Source organism: Chrysochloris asiatica, unplaced genomic scaffold (genome assembly GCF_000296735.1).
Source record: "Chrysochloris asiatica unplaced genomic scaffold, ChrAsi1.0 scaffold00102, whole genome shotgun sequence".
Lineage (NCBI taxonomy): Eukaryota > Metazoa > Chordata > Mammalia > Afrosoricida > Chrysochloridae > Chrysochloris > Chrysochloris asiatica.
The window spans coordinates 5,508,269-5,514,730 of record NW_006408620.1 but is presented as its reverse complement, the minus strand read 5'-3'; positions in this window follow the sequence as shown (position 1 = coordinate 5,514,730).

Below are 6,462 nucleotides of genomic sequence, written 5' to 3'. Positions count from 1 at the left end.
CCCCGCAACCGTCAACATCACCTGGGAGCTTGTGAGACATGCAGAATCTCAGGTCTGACCCCAGACCCATCTGAAGGTGATTCCCAGACACATTATCTTCTCCATGCCTCTGTTTCCTCATCTGTACAAGTTCTCAGGGCAGCAGGGTTTTTTGTTTTGCGTATAAAGCGGGGATTAAATGTCTTTGTGCCTATATAGTGCCTGGAACAGCGCCCATATATGGCAAAGAAGTCCCTGCTAATGTGAGGATGCTTCAAAAAATTCACAGAAAAATAGAAAGGAAAGAGAATGGAATTTTAACACAAACTTTCTGAAGCCTACATGTACTATTATCATCTTTACTAGGCCGGCTCTCATTATTACTGACACAGTGTACTCGGAACCCCAGGGAGCTACTTCCAGTCCAAACACCCCTCACCCTCAGTCTCTGAGCACCGCTGTTGTGAAGACAGGAGCCTGGGGCTCAAGTAGGGAGCCCCAAGTTCAGCTCCAAACTAGCCTGACACCTATAACTGACAGTAATGGTGAGTGGGTGGGTGGGTTTCCTCTGTGCCAAGCCCTCGGGAGGCTCATAATAACCTGTTGAGGCTGCCCACTATCAGCCCATTTTTTTTTTTTTTTTTTTTGATGAGACATCTGAAACACAGAGAGGCTAGACTGCTTTCCCAAAGCCACTCAGCAGGAAGGGCTGGATCTGAATCTGGGTATTCTGACTCTCCACGTCATACCACGCTATGGTATCCTCACTGTTTATCCAGACCTTGTGCCCACACAGCATCCCTACCTCCCTTGGTATCACTTTGCCAGTCCCAGTTTTGAAGTTCAGTATCTGTCTTCTCCACTAATGAAGCCTTTGCCAACTTGAGGCTGGACCACAGAGGCCATGGGAATTGGTTCTGTGGGAGGAACCTGCTAGCGGCTAATCTAAATTCCCAGGTGTGGCTGGCAGCAGCCTGTAAGGGCAGGACTGGGCAGAGTCCGGAATGGCAGTCTGTGAGGCTTTCATGCTGGCCTGGAGCTGGGTACCTCTTGGTCCCTCATTCTCACTTGGCCCATACAGAGTTCACCTCCTGGTTTTGGATAGAATGCAGCTGTTCTAGGAAAACCAAAACCACTGTCTTTGAGCGGATTCCTCAGTTGGTGGGTGTGAACCACCAACTCGGGGTTAGCAGCCCAACACATAATCCACAGCACTACTGGGGTTCCTTGAAATTCTACAAGGGAACTTCTGAATGTTTGCAGAAGCATACCATTATCTTTAAATTCTACTCTTCCATGAACGTGTCATAGACTCTGACTACTTTCATTCCACATTTGGTCAGCACTTACCATGTACCTACCAGGAGTCCTGGTGTGGCGCTGTGGGTTAATGCACCAGACTGCAAAGCCGTTTGAACTGCAAAGTTTGCGGTTCAAGCTCACCAGCTGCTCCTCAGAAACCCTACTATCCAGGGTCGCTGTGGATCGGAATCGACTCGACAGCACTTAATAACAGCAACACCATGTTTCAGGTACCATGTACTAGCCTGCAGACACAGTAGAGAACGGAGCAGATGTAATCCTGGAGAAGAAACAGAAAATTAACTGATACACCCTTGAATTAGACACTATCACTTTATACATGGATGAGAATAACAAAGGGACCAGGCTCCATGGAGAACAGGGAGAGCCCTAAGAGGAAGGTGCATTTTAAGGTGAGATCTGAAAGATGAACCGGAAGGGTGTTTTAACTAGAGGGAACAGCACAGGCAAAGGTTCAGAGGCAGAAAATTGTTTGGTGTCATCGAAGCAAGAATGAAAGACCAGCAAGACTAGGGGAGCTGGACCCTCCATCTTCTCCTAGAGGTCTCTCCTCTTACGCAGGGGGCAAGCTCCCCTTTTCTCAGGATGAGGCCTCGGTCTGCCTTCTAAGCCGGGGCGAAGGCCAGAGGGCTTGAAAGACCCATTCAAAACCCTCCAGAGGGCCCCAACTGGCCACAATAGAGTGTCCTCTCTGTGGAGTCTCTTCTTGTAGCCCTGATGCTTCTTTGTCACAGATAGGCAGGCCTGGGCTGGCACCTTAGATCCATAAGGAGCCAGCTGTGTCAGATACTTCAGGCCTTTAGGACCTAAGTGCCTCATCTGTAAAATGGGATAACTTTTCTTTTCAGGGTCGTTTTGATAAAATATGTGAACAGGCTGGTACAGAGCCTGGCACTTGGTGGGGATCTATGTTGAAAGTAACCATGATGACAATCGGTCACAGTCCTTGTAGTAGCCCAAGCCTGCGGGGAGGACATCTAAGCGAGGGCAGGGTTTGGCTGGTGGGGCTCAGACACTGAATGAGCGAATGAATGAATGGATGGATGGATGGATGGAGGAATGAATGAACCAACGAATGCAAACAAGGTCATCCAGCTTTGTGGGCCTCTCTCCATCCCCTACCCTGCCCCCAATCCGCGGCCGGGCAGTGTGCACTGTGCTCACCTGCAGTGCGCCTCAGTTTCCCACTCTGCAAAGCGGACAGGCGAAGGGAAAGCCCCACCCCCCACCCCCGGCCCGGGGGAGGCCGGCGGAAGGCAGGGAACCGGCGCGAAGTCTGCAGCCACCGACGTCCAATCGGCGCGCGCCAAGGGCAAGCCGCCCCTAGCCCCTCGCGCCGCCAGCTGCGCTCAGCCCCCGCCCTGCCGGGGCCGCCGGGGCCTGAGATGCACGTGACCCCGGTCGGCCGGCCCCGCCCCGCCGTGCCTACGCGGGTTTCCATTGGCAGTATGGAGGACCCGCCCCCTGCTGGGGCGGAGTCAGAGGCGCCCCCGCCCGCCGCAGAGCTGCTCTTGCGTCCGGACGGTGCGCGGCGCCGGGACCGACGGGGGGCGGGCGGAGCCGGGCCCGCGGGGCTGTTGCGGGGTGAGCGGTCGTGCAGCGTGCTGCGGGGGGCGCCATGGTGAGTAGGCGGCCAGGCGCGCAGCCGGGCTAGGAGCTTGCGCTAGGAGCCGAGTGGGGGCGGGCTGGGGTCTGCGCGGCGGGGGCGCGGCTTCGGGGGAGGGTCTGCTCCGGGGGGCCGCGCCCGCGGGCGGGGGCTCTTTGTCCGCTGCGCTGCGCTAAATCGGGACAAAGGAGGCGGCGGGGTGCGGAGGCCGCCTGCGGGGAGCGGTGTCCCCCAGCGCAGTGGCTCGCTGGGCTCCCCAGGACTCTAGCTTTCTTCAGAATTTCGGGGAAGACGGAGGTGACCTCGGCGGCGCCTGGCTCCCATTTCGCAGGTGGGGAAATTGAGGCCGGCCGTAGTTTGGTGCCCGGTTCCGTCGGCATTGGCTGCGCGTTGTGGACATGGCTGGGACTGGAGGTCCCCGGTCTCCCTCCACCCCCCGAATCAGGCCGGCTTGAGTTGCTTTTCCATCTGTTGATGCCTGTCAGCTGTCGCCCCCTGGGCCGATCCCCTTCCGAACCCTGGAGTCTTGGTCTGCCCTTTCTTTGCGCCCCAGTACACAAGGGAACTAGCTGCGTCGCCTCGCGGGGTAAAACGAGAGGGTGCGTGGAACGCGCCTGGCACCGCGCCTGCACCGCCGCCCGCGCTCTGCACGCGGAGCAGCTGGGGATGCTTTTCCCCAGCAGCTTTTCCCCCAGCATCCAGCCTTTGGCCGCTGAGATCATCGCGGACCAGAGCTAGGGTTCATCTGTCTCCCGACCCCTCAGGCACGGCGTGGAGTCGGAACGATGACGTTTTAGAGCCTGGTTGAAATTCTGAGATTTATCTCCAGGTTGCCTGGGTTCAACTCCCTGTGCAGCTACTTTGGGGCTGTGTGACCTTGGGCAACATACTTAACTTCTCTGAGCTAGCGAGCCTGCACCTGCAACGTGAGAATAGTAGTAACTCAACTAGAAGGCCGAGTTTTAGCTCCGTGTCTCTGGCACATCAACACCATAGCCCACTTCTGTCGAGAGAACAGCTTTGATAATGATCGGAGTGCTTTGCCTAGTGGGCTGAGCCTGGAGGAGACCTGGAACTAACCAGAGTGATTCCTAGGGTGGGGGCATGAGCCTCAGGCCTGGCAGCAGAAACCCTGAGTGACCTTGGGGACAGTCTTCATATCTCTGGCCTCGCTCCCAGCTTCCTCTTCTGCTGGGGGTTGCTTAGGTAGGGGGTGTTTGGGTGAGTTTCCTCTTCTAGAGGACAGGGGTGTGGGGGTGGAATACCACAACAAACTCCTCTGTGTCCTAGGGTCCAGCAGTTAGGGACGGCCCTCCTGTGCCTTGGTGTGCCCAGCATGCCTGTCCCTCCCTATACTCCTGTTTTCCTTGCAGAAACCAGGGCATGAGGTGTCTCTACTCCGTGAATGAGTCCCCTGCAGAGGCAGAACTAAGATTGCCAACAAGCTTGGGCAGATGGCTTTGTAAACATGGGGTACGTTTCTGAAGGCTGTGAGGGGACTCGTCTCTTCCTTCCCCCTAGCAGGGCCACCCTCCTGACCTTCCTTGAGATGCCCCAGAAGGCTGGGTTGGGCGACACTTGTGGACCGGGTTAAGCTAGGAGACAGCAGAGTGTGTCGCTGGGGAGGGGGTTGTTTGTGGGACTGTGGGCCTGAGATCTGTCTCAGGGCTTCACTAACCTCCGTGTGGTACTCAGGAAGAAGTGACTGAGGACGTACAAACCTGATGGCCCCATGACTCTTCCTTGTCACTTATCAGTTCTCATCCCCATCAGCACACTGGGTGGGGTCAGGGACCTGTTCCCATTTTGCACATTGAGAAACTGAGGCTGCTAGGAGCAGCTAGCTGAGCTGAGTCACAGTGGCATGGGGGAGGGACGGAATTACAGTCTGGTCAGCTGCTGATTGTGAGTGTCCCGTGTGGAGTTGGATTCGGTTGTAGTTTTGGGGTCTTGTGGGGAGGCGAAGATAACTGGGGGACTATGAGCCTCTGGGGAAGAACAGGATAGCAGGGATCCCTGCCTTCAGCCGACGGTGGCTGTCTTTTGGAACCCATTGAGGGGCAGTTGAAGCCAAATGCAGGGGCTAAGCTCTGGCTGCACTTCATGGGTCCCAGTCCAAGTCACGACGTCTCTGAGCCCTGAGAACCACACAGGGCAGGAGTACTGTTATCTGCCACCTAGACTGGCTGGGAGGTGTGCTTGCTAGAGCTACTGAAGTTATTGTTACTCATGTGGAGCTAATTTTCACCCAGGGTGAAGGGGATTTGAGGAGCCAGGCAGGGGCATGGCTAAGGGCAGCTCCTACAGACTGGGGTGGTGGGCTTTAGACCGTGCTTTTCTAGGAGTGGTAGGTGGGACCCAGGGCCTGGGGCACCCTTGGCGAGAGAGGCCAGCTGTGGGTAGAAAGTGGGTGGTGAATTGCCAGTATTCCTTGTGTTTGAATTTTGCTGGTCTTTGTTCTGACAGAGAGACCTGGCTTAGGAGGTACTGCAGAGGGTGGTGAGAGGCCAGAGTAGATGCTGGCCCAGAGCCTGAAGACCCCCAAGGTGCTACCCCTGTGTTCCCTGAAGCCTTGCTGTGATTTGGGGCCCCTGGTTGATCTGGCTGCCCTACCCCTGGTTCCTTCCCTTGAATCTGCTTGGCCCCAATGCTGAATCATACCCTGCCTTCCTGAGCTGTTTGAGGCTCAGTTTCCTTGTCTATAAAATGGGGAGACCATGAGACAGAAGCAGACTTAGAGTCAGTGTAGGGCTGGTGGGAGGACTAAATTCAAATAATAAATGTTATCCTACAAACAGTAAATATTTCTTCAGTACAGTCATTTAGTGTAGGATATTGGAGTCCTGGTGTGGCGCTGTGAAATAAAGCCCTGGGCGTACCAGAGAGTCGGCAGTTCAAACTCACCAGCTGGAAACCCTATACAGAGTCGGAAGTTCAAACTCACCCTGGAAACCCTATACAGAGTCGGAACCAGCTCGAGGACACTTAGCAACAACAACATTTTGACGATGAGAAGGCACTGACAATTCAGTGGTTAGAATACTTGTCTTTCATGAGAGAGGCCCAGGTTCGATTCCTGACCAGTGCCCAGCTACCACCCGTCTGTGTGAGTGGAGGCTTGTGTGTTGCTAGGATGCTGAGGAGGTTTCACTGGCGCTTCCAGACTGCGACAGACTAGGAAGAAAGGCCTGGAAATCAGCCAGTGCCTGCCCTGTGGATCACAACAGTGCAATCCACAGCCAGTTATGGGGATGTCGTGGGCAGACCTGGGCAGCATTGTGTGCCGTTGCACATGTGACTTGAAGGCAGCTAATAACAGTTTTGATGATGATTCGAAGGCTGTTCTGGTTTCCCACCTGTCATCCTCAGAGTCTGACCCCCCCCCCAAATGCCAAAGCTGTGCCCCACCCTTTCCCGCCCTATCCTGTGGGCTGCAGGTTTTGTAGAGGATACATCTTCTCAGAGGGGCCTGAGGAAGGGTTGGGAAAAGTACAGCAGGCATGTGGGGGCCTACTTAGACTCCAGAAGGGAGAACTGTTCACCCTCGGCACTTG